The following is a 20,764-nucleotide window of genomic DNA, read 5'->3' as shown; positions in this document are numbered from 1 at the left end:
CCATCCGTGGCCTTCCCTGAGTCCCTTCACTTTTTCCTTGCTCTTTCTCTCCTTCCAGCCTCTCACAGCCTGTATTGTCACCTGTAACTTCTCGCTAGACTCGCCCTGCAAGAAAGCTTCTTCCACTGTGCATCTTCTCTTTGAGACATCTTCTCCCGCTTTCATCTAGCTACTCCAGGCAGTGGCGGCTTAACTCAAAATCTCTCCGCTGCTCCCTGAGCAGGGCTGGGAACCCCATTACCAGGGCTGGAAACCCCATTACTGGGGCTGGGAACCCCATTACCGGGGCTGGAAACCCCATTACTGGGGCTGGGAACCCCATTACCGGGGCTGGGAACCCCGGCCTGATCCGTGTGGCAAACTTCAGCCTAAGTAGCGCTGCCCTGATTTTTGCTGCCGGGTTCTGCCCCTGCCCACTCTGTCTTTTACTAAAACTGCCTGCGAGTCGTTCAAACCCACAAAAGTCTGCTTCGTTTCTTCACCCAACCCTGTCATGATCAATTGTTTGAGCCACTGAGATTTCTGCAGAACGTGGGCCAGTTTTATTTCCAAGAATGCAACATCACCAACATTTTTCAATTATTCAGATAGGTTTTAGCTTGTCATCGTCTCCATCTCACTGGAAGTGATTACGCACGCTTGCCCTACCTCTGATCTCGCTGACACTAATGTGATGACACTGACTCTGCAGAGGTTACTTCCAATTTCAGCAGGAAGGAGAGAGCAGGATCCGTCCTTAGCATGCCGCCTCTCCTGCCATGTGGAGCAACGCTGAGCTGCTCAGTGCATCTGGTTTCAAAATAAACCCTCTACAACAGACAAATATGTTAAACCTTTGAAAGCCTCATTTCCAGGTTTCAACAACATTCTCTTCAGAAACGAGCACTTAATGGAGTTCATTTAAGGTTGTTTAAGCCACAACTCGCTGTCAGCACTATTTACCACTTCAGTGGCTCGGCTAGAGCCTCATCTGTTGTAAGCCAGTTCAGCGCTAATAACAGAGTCCTCCTGATTTACATCAGCTGAAAATCTGACCGAGCTTCTGCCAGGCTGACAGCCTTCCTCTGCTGGGTTCCAGTAGCTGTTTATACACTCATTCGGTGCAGACAGTAGTAAAAGCAGTTTTTCTTCTGACACTCCTGTCTGTGCCCTATTTTTAATGTAAGACCAAACAAGCGTGGCAGATGTTCCAGCATGGTGTCCTCTATTGACTGGGCACTTCAGCCGGGCAGACGCCAGGATTCGCTTTCACAACCCCAGGACGCAGCTGGATCAGTTCATCAGTGGTCCCTTGTACTCCTCTTTCAGGGACTGCATTCAGGGTATTTTCTCCCCAGTCCTGGTTTTTCCTTTGGGAGCTGATAGAAGCAAATCTCTTCATCTCACTGCAGTTTCCCACTCCTTCTACACCCCTTGGCTTTGCTCATCTTTCTAAACTGGGCTGAGAGGAGGGACCTTCCTTTTTCCAACCATTACTTTTTAATTCTCTCTGCTTTTTTCCAGGCAGAACAGCTCAGCTCCTTTACAGCCACTGGGCTGCTTACTTCTTGCTGCTGTATTTTCTGCTCCTGCTCCTTTTTGACTCCTCTAAATTCAACTTCCACAGACCCAAACTGAAGAGCCACAAATCTTCCCAAGGCCATGACGCTGACCCATTTCTAGTTATGAAGATTCACATTATCAACACTTTTTACTTTAAGCAAGTTGTCATCTTTCAGCATTCTACACGGGTTAATGCTGTAGCTGGAGCTTGTAGAAACCGTACCGTCAACTCACACAGCCAAAGCCCCGCAAAATGGCAGCCATCTGCTTCATGGTAAACTGGCAACACAACAATAACTTTCAGTAAGCTGAGAAGTGGATGATTTTAGTGAATAAAACCACGACGCCTTCTGTCTTTTATTTCGATAGTAAATTTAATTTTATTATCTTCCCCCCAACTTGCCACAGAATTTTGCTGAGAGCCGTCATGACTGAATTGCAACATGGGAGGTTTTGACCTTTTGAGTTACTAGGTTGATAAAATTTCAGTTTTCACCTCCTGCAGAAGCCCAGCTTTTTTAACAGCAGGAAACAACCGCTTGCAGTCAGATCCAGACATCCTGTTTTGAAATCTGCCAAGGGAACGCTAACTTCCATAGCCCATCCCAGTTATTTACTAGGTGGAGAATGGTGGCATCATCCAACGGGTCGCACTGAGGGACTGGGCTGGAGCAGAGGGCACTGGGAGCTCGGGGACATCACACCAGTGGCCCTGGGGACAATACGTGGGGAGCTGTCGTTTGGGAGAGACCTAATAACTTGCCTGGGGGCTAACCCAGCTCTTGGGGTGGAGAAACCAGGATGCAAAGGGGTGCGGGGACTTGTCAATCCACCACGTGGCCCCAAAACAAAAGGTTGCGAGGCAATTTTCAAGATTGCCAGTATTGAAGTGTTTTAAAGAGAGAAGAGTCGAGTCCCCAAACGCATGGGATTAGCTTAATAATAAAAGCACCATATCTGGGGCTCTGTCTTAATTTCCCTTCTGAACTCAAAAGCTTAGAGTTATTTTTACCATATTTTAAAGATACTTTTCCCCAAAAAAATTGTTTTAAAAACAAAAATCTGACATTTTTCTCCTTATTGCATGCTTTCAGCAGCTGGACCGTTAAAGGAAAGTGTTCTATATGGCATGACAAAATTGTGAGAGCTGACAACAAGAAATCTTGCTTAAGAGAGAGCCGTTCCTCCCAGAACATTTGTGATTTCTGAATTTAATCTTAATGTACGGATCTCACATTTTTGTGTCTTTATGAGCTAATTTTAAAGGGCATATCAGGATATTGTGCTCCAGCACTGTATGTTAATGGTTTCCTGCCTCCCTCCAGGAAAAATGGAATATTTCTTCTCTGAGCTTTTCACACACTCTTATGCCAAGTCAAAGCAGAAAGGAAAAACTGTGTACAATATTTTATTAGGCCAAATGTCAATTTGTTTTTCTGAAATCTTTACCAATCTTCCTGGCATTTAATATTCAAACAGAGAGAGAAAAAAAAAAAAAAAGCAGAAAAACAATAAGGCTTTCATTTCATGCAGCAGCGCCTGAGACATCCAACAAGCCATGATACATAGAGCCACATCTCTTTCATACATAGGAAAGGGGGCAGTTAAACACACTAGAGAAGGTGGATAGTATCTGGGTAAAAAGGAAAGGGATGGAATCACTTTGTATTTCTGAGCCTTTTAAATCAGTTTTCATTAATCGCTGCTGAACCTGGCTAAGGACAGTGTACCTCCCATTTTGTTGGACCTTGGTCTTGCCCACAAAAGACGGGTTTTTTCCATGTGTAAAAAAGATTTCAGTTTCCACTCCACTCGGAAAACTTCCTACATTTCCAGCTCAGTTCATTGTTGTTTAACTAGACAACACGGCATTGATGTAAGCTGAACCTTTTTGCATATCAGCATCGTTTGGTACTTAATAGATGAAACACATCAGCACAGACACCCTGCTCAGCCAGGAAAGCCTGGTTGGGTTGGGTATAAGTCTAACGTAAGAGCCCAAGAGTTTGCAAGCTTCGTTTCCATCCAATGCAGGGGCCAGTGCTCGATCGCCCCACTGAGAGATGCTCTTGAATCCCAGCCTCGCACAGCAGCTCTCCTGGCCGCGTCCAAACTGTGCTCTGGCCATACCCTTGTATTAAATCCAGGCACCCCAAACACATGCCTCTGCCCCTCGTACATCTTTGCTGTAGCCCAGTGAACCCCGGTGCGCGCAGAGCAGGGGCAGACCCCTGCCTGGGTGGCTGGAGGTGCAGAGCCGCTCCACGCGTGCCCACGTGCCCCTGGGATTCAGCCTTCCGCTCCAAGGAAAACACTGACTGTCTCCCCACGGAGTCCCTTCCGTAAAAGAGGGACAGAAATGGTTTTGCTTTTCTGCTTCCTGAGGGTTGTGGAAAGACTCGACTGAGCCATGCTCCGAAGCGTTTGAAACAAGAACTGGTTTTTAATCCAGATTTGCTTTCGGCAGGGACAGCTCTGCACCCACAATTACCTGCCAGCAAGATTTTTGTGACATTAAGAGTACATCCAGCAAGGCTCAGGGGTTTCAACGGCACATTTAAATGACTTCTATGAGTTGGAACTCTGGTATTTTCAGTCCCACCATTTTTAAGCACAAAAAGGAGCCTGGATTTTACTTAAAAGGCCTTTACTCCAATGGCTCAGTGTGCTAGCAGCCTCTGGGATCCCTTTTGTCCCCTGAGTATTACAAAGGGATTCAGTTTGGGACCTTAGCCCATGTCAGGGATGTGTCTGGGAAACAGAACTCATCCGGTTTCACCTTGAGCATGACACAGGTCTTTTTGCATTAATGCCATGCCCAGAAGAGTGGATTCTCCCCAAAGCCCCGTTGGCAATAGGCTATTGGCGTCAGCGGATCTGAAAATACGCTCCCGTTACCTACCGAACCTAACTGCCCTCTTCCTGTTGGACTGTGAATTGCTGCATGCCCATGTGTTATTCCTCTTGATGCATAGGAACATTTTCTTCATCGCACTCCAGTCAAATGCCTACAGGACTCTTGCACTGAAATCCCAAAGAAACCTGCCCTCATGGATCATCTTCTTAACTTTTTTGCAGGGCTCTACAAGCGATAGCTCATCAGAGGGAAGTAAGAGGTACTTGAAAGTAAAAGATTCATCCAAGAGTACAGAATAAGTGAGTAGCAGAGCCCACATGCTGGCTTGAAAGCTCCTTCAACATTTTTATTATTTTCATAATATCGTATATTAACAATTACTTAGGAAGAAGTTTATGAGTGTTAATATTCATAAGGTTAATACAAAAATAATCATTCCATCAAGTAATGCAGTAGGCTTGATAATGTTAAGGGATTCCTAAGATTGACTGTCAGCATCCATAAAGCTATAAAACCCCTAAGTTTACCAAGGCTCACATGCCAGGACTGCTGCGTGGTGTTACCATGTCACTGGAGCAGTCCTCATTCTGCCATAACAGCTATTACTTCATCACTGCTGCCTTCCCCTTCCTCCTGCCCATCTAAAAGTGACAACCCGTGCTAGGTCCCTAAAGACCTTGGCCATATTCAGCCCATAGCCTGGAGGGAGGGCAGAGGCAGACGCCTCCGTGCAAGTGCCGACCTGAAGGCATTTCCCTTTTTAGCCCAGAGGACATTTCACCGGCTTGCCAGGAGGATCCACTGACCCACAGGACCAAACCTGGTTGGAGAGGGAAGTTTTTCAGAGTTCTGGAAGGAATATACATCAATGAAACCGCAAGCAAGAATTCACAACTTTTCCTTTGAAGTATCACAAAAATGTGTCCAAAGGGTAAGATGCTCCTTTGCCTGATGTTCCACCCTTCTGAAAAGATTTCGCTCAAAAGTACAGGTTTCAACAAAGAGTTTTTGCCCAGCTCAGATCTTTTCCATCTGGTGTGGTCTGTGCAAGTTCCACTAATATTTTAACCTTCTTGGCTATTAGCCCATTGAAGTGATCTGTCTAGGATAAAAGAAAATGGTGAGATTTTCCCCTTCTGGCACCCTCACACTCTTCTATTTTTTAGTAATAAACCTGTTTACAGCAGACAGATTCCTAAGCAGCTACTCTATGTTAGACATAGCCAAAAATTAGCCATAGGCAAAAAATTGCCTTGAAATATATTTCAGTAGAAATGTATTTTTTATTGAACTCAAAAGCTTCTAAAAAAATACCTGCTTTCCTCTACTTGGGGGGGTGGGGATCACTTTGGGAAAAAAATTAATTTCAGCTAAAATTTTTTTTTGTTTTCTGCTAAAAAAATCTGGATTTGGCCAAAAGAAAAATATATTTTCAACAGAATGTTAGTGAGCTCTCCTGTACATGGCTAAGTAATGAAAGGATGGCGCATGGCCCAAACAGTGTGCAATCGAAGTGATCTTTAGGCATTTTTAAAGCATTAGCTGCCACAGAAGTCAGCACTGATTCAAGCTCCCTTTTATCTTTTCTTTTTTCTATGCCTTCAGCCCCCAGCTAAAGGATTATTGTGGACGATTCAGGGTAGAGGAAGGAGAGGTACAGCTCACTGGGGTTTGGCAGTGGCCTCCACCGTTGTCCCGAGAAGAGCTTTTGCGGAATGTCACATTCCTGCAGGAGATTAAGAACAACCAGGCAGGAGATGGGGTCGAGCCCCTCGCTGCCTTCTCTTCGAGACTTCAAGGCTCACGTGAAGGCTTGTGGTCTTCCTTCTGCCTTCTGCAAAGACGCCGGCTTTGGGTCTGAGTTCAGCACGTGGACCTCTCCAAGATCTGGAAACATGAGGATCCTGTGTTTTGGTTGGGTCTCTCCCTGTTTAAAACTTACTGTCACTGCCTTTGGTAAATTGTAATCAATGTAGATTTTACAAACCACAGGGAATCGTGCAGCTACCCAGTACTTTTCACCAGAGGCTCTCAAAGTACATCACAAAGAAATAGCCAAGTTCTACAATAACTTCATATTCCAGGTTTTCTAGATAGTGGGAAAGCTGACATCCAAGTGGCTTTCACACAGTCACACAACAAAACTGCACCAACTTATGAACAGAACTTACAAGTCTCAATTCCAGCTCTAGTTTCATCTCTCAAACAAGATTTGTTATTTCTGCACTTCTTATTCATGCAAGGTTCCCATCACTGCTAGCCAGAGATAGACACGATCATTTACACTGCTGCACTTTTTTTTCCCTCAAAACTGCTCCCCCTCTTTAATGTGAATAAATTCAAAGAATAAATTTGAGCAATCAGAAGAGAAGCTGCGTGAGGGCAACAAAGAGCGACAGGTTCAAACACCAACTGCACTTACCAAATCAGCGTTAGCTGCTCCTGAGCGGGTGCATCGCCTTTGAGACCTCCCTTGGAGGTCACCTGCAGGCACTCGCCTCCTTCCTACGTGATATAAATATATAGGTATGTATACCTATATGCATTTGGTTATTTTTATCGCTAACTGCCACAGGGTATTTGCTGAGTGATGGCTACTGCCATGTTGATGGTAAAGCTGAGAAGAGCGGCAAGAATGGTGGCAAACAATAGGCTGTGTCTGGAAAAACCGGAGACAAATCCAGTCCTGGTCAAAGCAGATGTAATTTGGAGTGAGAGGAGCAAAGCTGAGCCCTTTCACAGCAAAGCCATTTTGTTGGTGGTGTTTGGGTGGTGTCCTGAATTCCTGCCCTGCCGTGGCAGGATGAGGTCCGAGGCCAACTACTTATTAATAATACTTATTAATTAATAGCAACAATAGCGCTAGTGGAAAATTTCAGGTCCCATGCTCACCATTCACTGCCAAGCTAGTCACTTCCCAAACTTACTTCTAAAATTAGAAACAAACAGGGACCTTCTAAAGGCAATAAACAGCATTTTAATTGGACTAAAACCTATAAATCTGTCAGCAACTCATTACTCTGGCTCCCTTGTGTGATCAGCAGCTTTGAACGCCCTTCTGGGTCTTTCCCAGAGGGTAATGATGCGATCTGATGTCATCACAACAAAGGTGTGATTGAACAAGGTGGCATGGCATAGCAGCTCGGGGCTGGGCCGCTGGGACCAATGCACCCAACTGGGTGTACTGGAGGGAGGGTGGTCCTCCAGCCCAGGGTGGACATCATCAACAGGGCAGGAGGGAGACTTGTGCTGCAGACCTCTGTGTGGCCTGTGAATTTATCAACATGAACTAATACCCTAGGTACCTCTCAAATCAGGGCCACGTGAAACGTGTAATACAATGCATTTCCCTTTGCTAAACCAGCATATCTTCATCGCTGGTTTTTGTGTGACGGAAGACTTTTAAAGTAAATCCCACTTGGCTCAAAAAGATGCCAAGTATTAGCGTCATGATGCAGGAGATCCCATTCAGAGAACGAGTACTGATGCCCTGGTAGCATCGCCCCTGGCAAGAACATGCTTATAGGAAGGAAGAGCAAATACAGCAGCTGGTATTTCAGATACCCCAGTCGTTTGGAGGGAAGAAGGAGGTGGCAGCCTTGTGGCAAAGGGCAGGACCTGGACCTTCAGGATTTTCTCCGGTTCAAGAGGAATTCGTGCCCTGATCCCTAACGGGGAGTGTGTGATGGACAGAGGTGTGTCCCAGGAGACACAGGGCTGCCTCTGAGGTCAGGGCTGCAGCACTCTTGGGCTTAGGTGACCTTCTGGGACCCAAATGGCCTTAATGTATCATCCAGCAGAAAGAAAACTGCACCAGAGACAAAATCAGCCCTACAGTCAGCAAGTGGGGGAATGAGGATAGGACACACAGGTGACCACATTTCTTCCTGCCCCTTCATGCAAGACTAGCTTCAGGGTGAAAAATAAAAATATCACTCTTTAAAAGAGGGCTTGAGGGGAGGGAAAGAAAGAGCTATTTTTAGTACCACCTTGAGAAGAAATCATAAAAACTTGCAGACGGTTATTATTAAGTGAAAAACACAAGATGCTCACATTGCAAGAACAGACTGTTCTTCCCTCATGAGGAGGACGTGAACATCTTACGGGCAGGGCTTCTGAAACTGTGGGAATAATCCCCCGGTCTCAGAGGACCTGCAGATGGTCTGCGACTCCACGTTGTTGTGTGAGACACCTTCGTTCACCACGATCTCCCTGGAGACATCTGCCCAGTCCTCCACGGTGGGGGCTTACAGGGAGCATGAGCATCCTAAGTGGATTTGGGAAACAGGTGAGTGGTGACCAGTATCACCCAGTATCACCCTCTGGATGCCCAAAGTACCAAGACCTGAGGCATGGATGTGGTGGGGCTGAACAGGACAAGACAGAGCGGTATCCTCCTTGTCCCCTTCCCTCTCGCACGTGGCTTGGGTAGGACTTACGAGGTTTCTTGTCCCCAGTAGCAGAGGGCGCGATCGCGTCCCAACTAGTGTGAGCATTTCACGTAAACAGGGAACGTGACAAATGAGAGTCGACATAGCAGTAGCTGTTCAGTGCCATTTAGCCTTCCCCAAATAAATACCGGGAATCAGCGATAAATACACATTAGAAAAAAAATATATATGCACACACCCCATACATATACACTCACTAAATGTATATAATGCTATCTCCCCTAAGAAGAAATTGCTGGCAGCCTTTCAGCAAGCTATCCTTAACTGCTAGTGATAAGCAGGTACTGCCTTTCTTGAGGTGTGTGGCACTTTGCAAATATGTCCAAGCCATTCTTGTGGAGTGATTGCTCTTAAAATCCTTCAGACATCTTTCTACCCGGATAAAATATTACCACAAACTTCACATGCTGAGGGTAGGGAAGGGTAGTCAATGCCACCACTGTAACAGCTGTGGTGATTTTAGCTCTAGAAATCAAGAACTGCCTATTAAAATAAAAAGTCTGGCTGAAATAATCATGAGATTTTAAAAGAAATCATACATGCAAGACTTTCTCCTTTTTTGTTGTTGTTCTGGTTTTGGCCTTATTTGCATCTGCAAGTATTTTCTTTATTTTTCCTGCTACTGTGGCCATTAGTGCAGTTTCCAAAAGCTCAGAATTTCCGAAATACAAAAAAAGGAGGGTAATATTGTCATTCTCTCCCACCCCTTAACTCTCAGAGCTTTATAAAATAATCTAGTATCCATCCCAGGAGACCTAGGATAAAATCTGGAGCCAGCAAGATTGCAGTTTTCCTTTGGATGGCAGTGAGCACCCCAAGGAGCTGCTCAGTCCACTGCCTGACGGATCAGGCCCACCTTCCCTATGGAAAACCTAAAGGAAGAGAAAATGGAACAGGACATGCTGGGAAAGATCTTGTAGAGGAGGCTTCCCCACCCCGTCGATCCTTTAGAGACTCATTTTTCTTTCCTATTTCAGGACTGGGGGGGGCAGAAGCTGGACAAGCTCTGTAGCTGCTCCAGGCCCCACCATGGTGCCGGGATTTCCAGGACAGCCCAACTGCTGCTTCCCGGGAGAGGGGCTGCTCCGGAGGTGGAATAGCTCACGTGGGGGCTGGCGATTCGGGCGGGGGGGAGAAGAGTAGCCAGGCCACCTCCGTCCCTGGATCTCAGGAAGGGTGGGTGTGTGGATGAACTGTTCGGCCTTTAAAACACAAACCCGAAGGGAGGAGGGAACGACCCCTTTCTGCTAGAGCAAAACTGGGAAAAATCATCGTACAATCTCAAGAACACTAGAAATAATCCGCGGTAGCTATAGAACCATGCCACCGTTTACACTTTACTCACTTTTTATTGCTTTAATTTTCACTCTTGAAAGAAAAACCAAATATTTCGCTACACGAAACTGAGTATTTTACTCTAAACTATCTTGCTTTGAGGCTTTCACGCAGTGCAGGAGGCGATGGCCTGTTTCGTGCTCCCCAGCAGGTATGCAGCATCACCTGTCACAACCCTGGGACGGGGTAACCTCCACCAAGCTGCGGCCGTTCGCGCCGCTGCGAAGCTGATCTCTAACTGCAGATGTGCTCAATGCCTGGCTCGAAAGAAAAATAATACTAAATTTCAGCAGCGTGCCTGTGAAAACAGCTGATCCTCTGGACTGTTAAAATATCCTGTATTTATAAACAAAAGAGGGTTTTGGTTTTTCTTGTCCTAGAAAAACACACTGGAACATTTCACCACCGTTTTCTTTCACTTTAATTAGCAAGGAAAGGGGGAATGTCAAAGAGCAATTAGACAAAATATAGACTGTGCTGATTAGGGATTTCTTTTCTGTAGCGTGGAGAAGGCAGCTTGAAGTTCACATCAAATCTCTCTCCCCCTCTAATGAGATATGCCTTATCCAACCCAGAAAGATACAATTAACTCAGGAAAGAATGCAGCCACTTTCTCAGGGGAAAAAAAAAAGAGGAAGGAAGAATTCATGTTAAAATGTGACGTATGAAGGGCTGATCCTGCAGACTTTGAGTATGACCCTGACTCGAAAGAAACAACCTGGTCAGCTCCAGAGCTTTAAACAAACCCACAGCCTAACAAGGCCCAGTCCCGGCCCCAAACACTTGTGGGATCCAGCCTGAAACCAGCTTTCCTTCCCCGCTGGAAGGGCTGAGCCCATTTGCCTCCCCTCACCCAGGCGACTGTCGTTTTGGGACAGGGAAATCGAAGGATGACGAGTCTGGCGGTCAGGCTGGGGGGGCTTAAAAGCACCCCTAAAGGCCTCCACCACTGCGGGCTGTGCTCTCGGGGGGCTGTGGAGCCGGGGTCGGACCCCGCTGACCAGCCAGCCCTGGCCGGACCTTGGCCACCACGCTCCCCACGGGGATGTATGAGCGTGGGGGCCGCCAGCCTCGCACGGCCACCCGGCCTCGCTGCTCATTTCTATGACGTGTTTGGGTTTTTTTTCTCCGACATTTGTTATTATTTTTGTTTGAAGAGAGGTAAGGCATCCCCCTCCTCCCCTGGACCCCCCTCCCCTCTGCACAGCCCAGGGGTGCGCAGAGCATCCCGCCAGAAACGGGCTGAAGCGTGCGCTCCTCCAAATCCCTCCTCAACGTATAGCGGGGTCACAGGGAGGAAAAAAAAAAAAAAACCAACAAAAAAACATCACCAAAAAAAAAAAAAACCAACCCAGGAACATAAATTGGACACAGAAGGGCAGATGCAGACTGAACAGGAAGCGCTGGCCCGAGGCGAAATGAAACAGCTGTTGCCATTGTTCTGCCTTTGCAAACTCCGCACGGCTCGGGCTCCGGGAGCAGATGTTAGCAATTACCGCACATGAAAAGAAGGGCACAGGATTAGGCAAGTGACGAAAAAGCAAGGGGACCGCTAGATTTATCACTGGCGGAGCGAGGCAGCCCCTCTCCGGAGGGCTTCGGCGGCCCCCGGTGGGAAGGGGGGGGGGGGGGGGCAGATCTGGGACCCCAAGGCAAAGCCACCCCACCGCTATCACCACCCCCAAAATATCCCGGGAAGGGCCAGGGCCGCCTGGGGTTGCTTTTCCCAGGGGATGTTTTCGCAAAGGAGGCGGAGGGGAGGGGAGCCGGCGGCGGGGATGTGCCGCCGGGGATGCGGCGGGGATGGAGCCCGGCTCGGCCGGGCGGGAGCTGCTCGGGGCCGCAGCCGAGCTTCGCCGCTTCTCGGCGGGGACGGCTGGGTCCCTTCCCGGGGGATCCCGCCCGGAGCGGGCTGGGGGGGAGCCGGGAGAGCCGGGCTAAGCCGACGGCCGAGTTTCGTCTCCTCCTCTCTTTGTACGAGCAGGCAAAAAAAAAAAAAAAAAAAAGCAAAGGAGACGCAAGCTTTACATTCCTTGTGAAATTTCTTCGGCTCTTCCATATAATCAGAGTTGTAAAATAAAAAAAAAAAAAAAATAAAGCCCTCGCAGCTTTCTTTTTGCAAGGAGTGATGAGTATAAGAAAGGTTTGTCAGAAGGTAAAGCATGTGTTTGCCATCTTAGCTCCTGATATGGAAACCATATGCTTAAATACACCACCAAACATACTCAATATAACACTCTTTTTTATTAAAGGTGGTTTTATAAAAGCTATCCACCTTCCATCCACTGGTGACTCCCAAAGAGGTCACATATTCCTCACTGCAACTATCAATACATATTTGGGGTAAATTAAACTCCAAATAGACTGTTTCTGATTATTATTGCAAAGGGAGCAAGAGGCCATCTTATTTTCCCTCACTGATAAATTAAAAGAACTGTAATGGGTGATTTCTGCAACCTGTAAAAGGGCAATACCATCTGTGACTCATTTAGTGTTGCTTTAAAGAAAATTTATTTGATTAATTTGGGCAGAGTATAGCAAGAATATAGATTTATTTTTTCTTTAACTCTGCTGCTAAAGAGAAAGAAGCAGCAGCAGAAGAAAACTCTAACCCAGAATAAACATTTTGGGAATGAAAAATGCCTAAAATGTTATTAGAAGTGCAGAGGCTGCTGCCTTGCTATTGAGATAGCTGGGGTTTACCCTGCCAACTAGAAGACCTCAACAGAAGACGCCTCTAACAGGGCCCATGTCACGGAAGGAAGAATAGGCCAGAAGCAAAACATGAAAAAATGCAGAACTGAGATTCAGGCTGCTCCATTCCTCCTCTCTTTTGGAGTCAAAAGAAGCCAGCCAGCCGTCCCACTGGAGCGGAACTTGCAAAGATGCACACAAGATTATTTCCTTCAGGTTGCACAGCCAGGAACAGCACCCTTTTGCCAAATGGGCTGTTAGTCAATGCAGCACCTGAAAACACCAACGAAGAAGAGTAGGGAGAAAGAAGAGGGAGAAAGGATGGCAATTTCCCATCCTTCAAACCAGGGGTGATGGTAGCAGCCACAACGTTACCACCTTTGTCTGGCCTGCCAAGCAGGAAGTGGAGAAAAGATCAAAAGCAAGTGGAAATCAAAAGGATTAAGACACTGAAATTCTTCTGTTTTGCCACAGGCTGTCACCCTAGCTCCACGTATCGCTCAGCCAGACAGGAATACTCTCTGCAAAGCAAAGAGAAATACCTCCAGAAGTCCACAAGTTTGCTCCTCCTGAAATTTAATTGGCCTGCAGGTTACCCACAACCTCAACTCCCCTGCTTGCAATTTGGAGAATAATATTAAATCGTAACGATAATAAATATTAATAGATTAATCTTTATAACTGATGCCAAATTCTACGGGGCCTGGGCTTGGCAAGAGTGGTCTGCCTCAGATGTGGAGTATCTAATGACATCTTTACTGTTGCAGGGTTTGCACATAGCAGACGGCGATGTCGTTTGCACTTTGACACAGGCTAAGTTACTTACAACTGTTGATATAACCAGAGGCTCACTTTGGGCCAGCCTGGGCCCTGGCCAAACCTTGTTTAAATCAAAGGATTCATTTGCCTTAACGTCTCTGGACTGCTTTTCACTCACTCTGGGAAGAGGCAGGAGACAGGCAGTGTTCCAACCCGCTCAGCTGAAGAGTAAAGCACCAGGGCTGATCTACCGAAATCGTGAAGGATCTTTTCATTGACTTCAGTGAGCCATACAGCAGCACCTTAGAAAACTGGTGCTCTGCTTGGTTAGTTGTACTTGATGACCCCATACCATTCCTTGTTCTTCTCTTCTGGGCTATCCTAAAGTCACCCATTTTGTTTTATAGAGGTTGGAGTCTGAGATCTCTGCTCAGTTCTCAAATCCATAGAGAAGGGTGTTAAACTGCTTAACCCCTCTGCAATCAATGGGCTTTATATACCTGTACTGCTCCGAGGATCTGGGCCCGATAGAGTTAGGTACCTCTGAGGATCTGGATCTTCCTTACAAGTTGTGACTCATCCAATTGCATTTTTGTCACCACTAACATCAACCCTGGGACCATCCCATGGGAAGTTCTCCATCACCCGTATCTAGCAAGTGCCGCCTCTTCCTCTGTTGCACTCTTCATGAGTCGGTTGGACTGGATCCCTAAAGGTACTCGAGTGGCTCACTCCCCTTTGAAGATCTTGGACGAAACCACCCTTTCCAGATGGAAAGAGGATAAGGATGGTGCCAGTTTCATAACTTGCTGTGGAAAACATAGATGGACCTTCAAGCTGTAAATGAGAAGAGAGGAAAATGTGTGAATTTTTTCAGGGCATTTTGGGAACAAAGCAATAAGGATTTCTAAAACGTGATAATGCAATGTTTGCTCTTCTGAGAAAAGGGCAGAAACCTGAGAAATATTCATCAGGATGCTTTATTGCTGAAGGTCTATTTTGTTAAAATACTGCTTGTCACATATGTTGGTTTTCCTGGTTATTAGTAGCTTAATTTGTGCCTAGTTTACTAACAACCGGAGCCATGCTAACTTATCCAAATATCCTTATTTGACTTAACGGTCAAATCTTCACAAATCTCTGGCCTTGCTGTAATTTAGGCAAAGAAATATTTGATGATCCCATCATGCCCTTCAGTTCCTTTTGCCACAGAGGAACTTCAATGTCAGGCCTGAAGCTGCTCAAACCGTTCAGCTCTGTTTTTCATAAACAAGCTGTTCAGGTTTGTTTTGTTTTTCTCACTGGCTCTTCAGTCTGAACTGGTCTGGTTTTGTCAAGCAGAAGTTGGGGGATAGGGAGCTGGGATTATTACTGGACATGTTTCTCTAAACCTGATATTTTAAAAGGGGGGTCCGTTGGTGCAGGAGAAAACAATGCTTTTCATAGTGCTCAGCTAACCAGGCTTTTCCAAAGTAGCACTGGAGCTACAAAAAAAAAAAAAAAGGAATTAAATTTGACTTTTTGGTAAATTGCTCTCATTTGGGAACTACATATTGTTAAGTATGTACATGGTACCAGTACAGGCTCCTGACCTGTAAGACAACTATGATGTGTATTTCTTTGTGCTATTGCATCAGAGCACGCTCAGGGAAACCTCCTGTCTAATTTTTGCCCAGTGCAACTGCCTCTCCAGTTGAAGACTGTTGATGTCTGAATTTGCAGGTGAAGGAGTGGCTTGGGGAATTAAGTCTTAGTATTTTCCTTTCTCTTCACCTCTCTCTCCCTTCTTCTATTTGCTTTATTTTGTTTTCTGCTATGGGAGCTTTTAGTCAAATATCCCACATACACACTCATCACTTGGACAGCTGTAAGCACAACACATGGGCATGTCTGGGCACTGCATTAATATATCTTGTTGTTGTCTCTCTGTAGATTATCCTCTGTTACTGTAATTCATAACTCCAGCCCTTTGTGTACATGCTTCCATTCTGAAAATGTAATATCATTGCTAATTAAACAGTGTTTTAAGTCAGCTGATAGCTCCTCGCAGCATCTAGGAATTAACCTCACCTGGGAGCAAGCTGCTGGTTGAGGCTCAAGTGAAGCTTAGATAAAGGCGGGGAAAGGAAAAGACATCAAAGAACTAGTCACCACCAAAACCTCATCCTCCACAAATTCTAGGTGTGGAAATGTTTTTCAGCCATAGGGATCCTCCCTCCGCTGGATTTCCAAATAACTATAATCACCAGAACTCCCTCTTTCACCTCCCCCTGGCCTGATTATCTCATCTTTCTCATTTGAACTTGCTTGTTATGAGCAATACATTCATGTCCTCCACGCTTTATTACCTTGATCCCAAAAAGGCTTAATTTGGTTCAGAGGGTGCTAATTTAGCAATGCAGGGCTTAGGGACAGCATTGTCCCGGTGGTCTGCTTTTACCCGTGACCAAGGTTTTGTTCCTAATCTAAAAGGTCTCCTTGGGATTTGTTTCATGTGTCTTTTCGTAGAGCTCCCTCAGGGACCATGGGTCGATACTGGTGTATGCAGAGGACAGAGTTGTCTTGGTAGCTGACCAGTGCTTGAAACTCATGTCAGCTTTGGGAATCTAATGTTCGGCAGCCTCCAATTATTTTTTTCCCCACAATTAAATACGCTTCTTAGCAGAAGGCATGGAATAAACAAAGAAATCACAACCCAAATTAGGCGCTCTCTGAGGAGCCTCATGTCAAAATCCAGACACCAAAATCACTAATCATTCTGGCCATAACTTTTAGGATGTTGACTGAGCATGTATTCTGTGATAAAGAGTACAGTATGGATATACAGCTGAGATAAGGAGATGATTTAATTCTGAAACAGATAAGAAGGGTAAATTTCAAGGGCTACGCAGGGAATTCATCCAGCTCTGAGGGTGGAACAATATCACTCCTGAGTATTATTAATGCACCTCGATTCTTTGTTCTTTCACCTTTTTTTTTTTTTTTCCCTTTTTTTTGTCCACAATCCTTAATAATATGTTTGGAAACTTATTAAACTTACAAATCAAGACTTGGGGTTAAAGGCAACTCTGTCTAACTATCTTATTATTTATAAAAAGATTATCATTAAACATCTTGCAGAGGAATTCTGAGCCAGTGCAGAATCTGAACAAAAGTGCAGAAAAAATGGCTAATGTGTCTACTTTTTAATTAAATGTAAATATAATTTGTAAGGCTTATGGGTTTTAAACAGAGAAAATTTACTCTGCATAATTTCCTTTCTGGTTAACCTTATAGACAGAAGTGTAAGTAGGGTTATTCAGAAGAATTTTGTAGCTATTAAGCCAGTCACCGCCTCCGGATCCATCGTCACAGATGACTTCGACGCATCCAAGGTTTCACCTGAAGTTCCTAATTTACAATGACAACATAGCGGTTTCAAGCATTAAAATTAACCTTGTTAAATGACCTAGTTTACAGCTTGTTTGGGATGTCAGTAGATTTTTCATCTTTATTACTGCAGACAGGTAGCAAAGCTCTTACCCGTACATACCTCATCAGAATGGCTCTAACATACAAAAGTGAATTCTTGGTTATTTTAATGTGACAAGTAAATATAAACCAGTTACAAATACGAAGGCAGGATAAATATGCCTGACAATACAGCAATGCCTAAATTACTGCCAGCTTAGTATTAAAAGTTCTGTCGTGGTTTCTGGTTCAAAGAGTCCCATAAAAATCAGAGTTAATTTAAAACTTAGCCATCCATGGGAATATTTCTCATTCGCACAAAACGGGCTCTCTTGTACAGGTCTGTTTACATGTTTCAGCTATAGAGCAATTTTCAGTTTCAGTTCAGGAAAGTACCCATATTCAGGCCAGAAAAGTAATTAAGCACGTGCTTAGCTATGTGCTTTAGTTAGGCATGTGCCCATAACTTGTCATCATTTCACCTGTCGCAGCTTTTCGAGCCAGTTACTTCATTATTTGCATTGTTTTTTTATAAGGCAACTAATTCCTAACAAGATTGTGATACCAGGTTAGGGTAGATCAAATGTTGTAACATGCTACTGATTTTTGTACCAGATCATGGTCCAGCCAGTATGAAGAGTCCACTAAGCATCACTGCCCAGAGAGACTTGAAAGTCCTGACCCACCTATGGAAAGCCATGGAAACCTTTCCCTAATTTCGTCAGGACAGTCACCCACCGGTCCTTAACAGGCAAGAGGAAGGAAGGAAGGTATGTCACCAGCAGGCTGATGGTCCCCAAACCTACAGAGGCACTGTGGGAGATCAAATGCAAAGGACTACCAAGCTGATCTACGGGTTTGCGGGCTGGTTGTCTGGTGAGCACGGGCCCACCGGCATCCCAGGGACAGCACCCTCCGGCACGGGCAGGTTTCTCCGAACAATGTGCAGTTCCAGTAATGCAAGAAATTCTTTGATCAACGCTGTCAGAAACAAAAGATGTTTTCACCAAATGGAGAGAGCAAAAGAGCTGTTCCCAACCCATATTCAGCCATGCAATTACTGTCCAAAGGGACCTCTGGAGATCTCCAGCCTAAGCTCCTGCTCAAAGTAGGGTCAACACTGAATTCAGACCAGGTTGCTCAGCGCTTTGTTCCTCTGAGTCTTGAGAACCTCCAAGGATGGGGATTTCACAACCTTTCTGGTCCACCACCCAGCACCTTTGTGCTGCGGGTACCACCGTTCTCCTCTAAGAGCAGCAGGACAGATCCTGGCCAAACTTTCAGACAGTTTGGGCCCAGCTTTCGGTTGCCTGCTATCCTACAGCTGCCTGCTGTTACCATCTACTTCCACAGCTTTTCCCAAAACCCTGCTGCTGCTGCTGCTGCTGCTGCTTACACGTAGCTCCTAGCTCACCCTCCAGAGCCCTCCAGAAGCCAAATAGTTCCTAAGTAGGAACTGCTGGCCCTTCCCTTTCCCACACCAGAGAGACCTTTCCTGGCGCGCCGTCATACGGCTAACACATGCTGTGTCTACACTGCCAGCAAGCTGTGATCCAGAGCGCTGCTCCCAGCTTGATCCCGGTGGCGGGGAAGCGGCTGGAGTATGTCTCGGGTCCCCGCAGCCCACCTGCCGGGTTTCCTTCCCACCCGCAGTGGGGTGGGAAGGGGCAGAAGGTGTAGGCTTGTGTCCAGCCCCGGCGCAGAGCAGGCTGCGACCGAGGTGCATACCCAGCCCGAAAAGCAGGAAACCTTTCCTACGTTGCGCATTTTACTGTAGCCTCCGTGCCCAGAAAGAGGACAGGGCTGGCACCAGATTAGTCAGAGAAGGAGGAAGGGAGGTCTGGCAGGGCTGAACGCTTGTGGCCTTCTCTCTTCTCTCCAAATATCTCGTGCTGCTCCTTCTCCTAACCTAACGAGCTGGGGCTCCAGGCAATGGGTTTGGACGTCTTTCCCTGAGACCAGTGTCTTTCACAATGGGATGTTTCCCCTTCAGCCCGCACCCAGTAGTGAGCCAGGTCCTCCAGGCTTGGTGCACCCTTGCCCAACTGGAACTTAACCCATGGGGGGAAACCAGGACTCGCCAGCCTGGCTGAGCTCTCCAAGGGCTGTGCTCCAGCCCTCACCATGGCAAGAGGGAGTCCGCAGTGGGTCCTCTTTCTCTGGACCTCCTTCTACCAGGGGAAGAAAGGAAAATCTCTGTCCCGGGTTGCAGCAAATTCTTGAAAAAGCCCTTTCCCATATCCTCTCCTCTGAAGGAGGCAAGCAGGATCCCGCTGTGAGGAGTCACCGATAGTCTCTGTCAGGCTCGTGGAGGCTCTGCCGCAAAAGAAAACACCTTTTCTCTGCAAGGAGCTGGGAGCCAGGACACAGAAAGGCATGTTCCCAGCTGCGTGTCTGGAGAGACCGGCAGGGCTGTGAGGAGGAGGAGGAGGAGGGTGTGGGAGAGACGGAGGCTAGCCTGTGATCTGGGTGTGAAAGAATCCACAGTTGAGCAGGATCAATAAAACGGTGCCGAGGCTTGCGACGAAGGGAGCAGAGAATAGGATGGTGGAGAGTAAAAGAGAAGGAGCCCCCCTACAGCTCCTGAGAAGAGAGGGGTAGGTAAAAAGGGAGCTCCGATACCACCAGGCCCACAGGAGACTCAATGGGTTGTCTCATTATTATGGTGAACAGAGAGAGCTCATGAGCTGGGAAAGATAGGAAGCTTTTATTTATTTTTTCTTTTTAAAGAGCGCAGCCTCTAGGAGGGTTTTTGCAGCTCAAACGCTTTTATTTTGTGCCAATTACTTATACAGGGTCTGCATTATTCCCGTAATCAGTCTAAATGAAAGTCAAACATGAAAGATTCCTAACAATGAGCTAATTGGAATGCCATTACCATTTAGATTTAATAAGGTATTTGTAATAATAAACTTGCCTCAGTCTATAGAGTTGTCTTATTCCTGCTCAGATCTTGCAAGAGTGTAAGAGTTGACATTTGTCATTCGTTCTGCAGGACATTGGATATAACCTTCAAAATGTTTTAGTCTTGCAGTGCTTAGTAAATGTCAGGGACGGAAACAAAATCTATAGCCTACTATTGTTCTGGCTGTGTCGAGCTCAGAATTAGCAGGAATTGTGTTAAAACTCAACAGCAGATTATATCCCACATATCTTTCTTTATTTGCAGTCCAAACATCTTGTGGTTTAGAATGAGTCACTCAATGTCCTCTTATGTAGCTGCATTCATTATTTGCATTGAGGTCTTGCTGAGGAACTTCAGCCTGGTTCCAGCACTGCTAGGTACTACACAAGCACAGAGGGTCTTTGCCTTGCATAGCTTAAGATCTAAGCAATTAAGTCAACACGAGCTCTATCTTGAAGCCAAGATGTCCCATCTACAGAGGTAAAAGCTAATTAGAGCTCCATGCGTACTTACTTTTGAGAACAGTTCACACAAAAAAAAAAAAATTTCTTGCTTCACCTTTATGGGCAAGCTGTTTTCACATAAAGCATATGTGGGCTCAAAGACCTGGTCTCACTGTGCAGCCGGGGAAGTTTATTCAACTGTAGTTCATACCACAAAAGCGAGGCATAATCTTGGTGGGTATTTCCTCTATTATAAAGGCAAAGAGCTTGGTATGAGCACTTTGTGCAGTCTGAGGGAATTCCCCTAGGAATAGACTGAAAAGGCAGA

At 46.0% G+C, this 20,764-nt stretch overlaps 1 long non-coding RNA gene across 1 annotated transcript in view; it reads right to left on the bottom strand.

The window, feature by feature from the left end:
• Positions 1-3,147: 3,147 nt before the first annotated feature.
• LOC115348410 overlaps positions 3,148-20,764 on the bottom strand; it is a 34,626-nt gene continuing 17,009 nt past the window's right edge. The window contains exons 2-4 of the long non-coding RNA XR_003925813.1: positions 13,817-14,475; positions 6,822-6,904; positions 3,148-5,501 (exon numbers count right to left, since the gene is read on the bottom strand). This is a non-coding gene — a long non-coding RNA (uncharacterized LOC115348410). The remainder of the gene's footprint in view (positions 5,502-6,821; positions 6,905-13,816; positions 14,476-20,764) is intronic.

Source organism: Aquila chrysaetos, chromosome 11 (assembly GCF_900496995.4).
Source record: "Aquila chrysaetos chrysaetos chromosome 11, bAquChr1.4, whole genome shotgun sequence".
NCBI classification, from domain to species: Eukaryota; Metazoa; Chordata; class Aves; order Accipitriformes; family Accipitridae; genus Aquila; species Aquila chrysaetos.
This window is presented reverse-complemented; position numbering and strand designations above follow the sequence as displayed.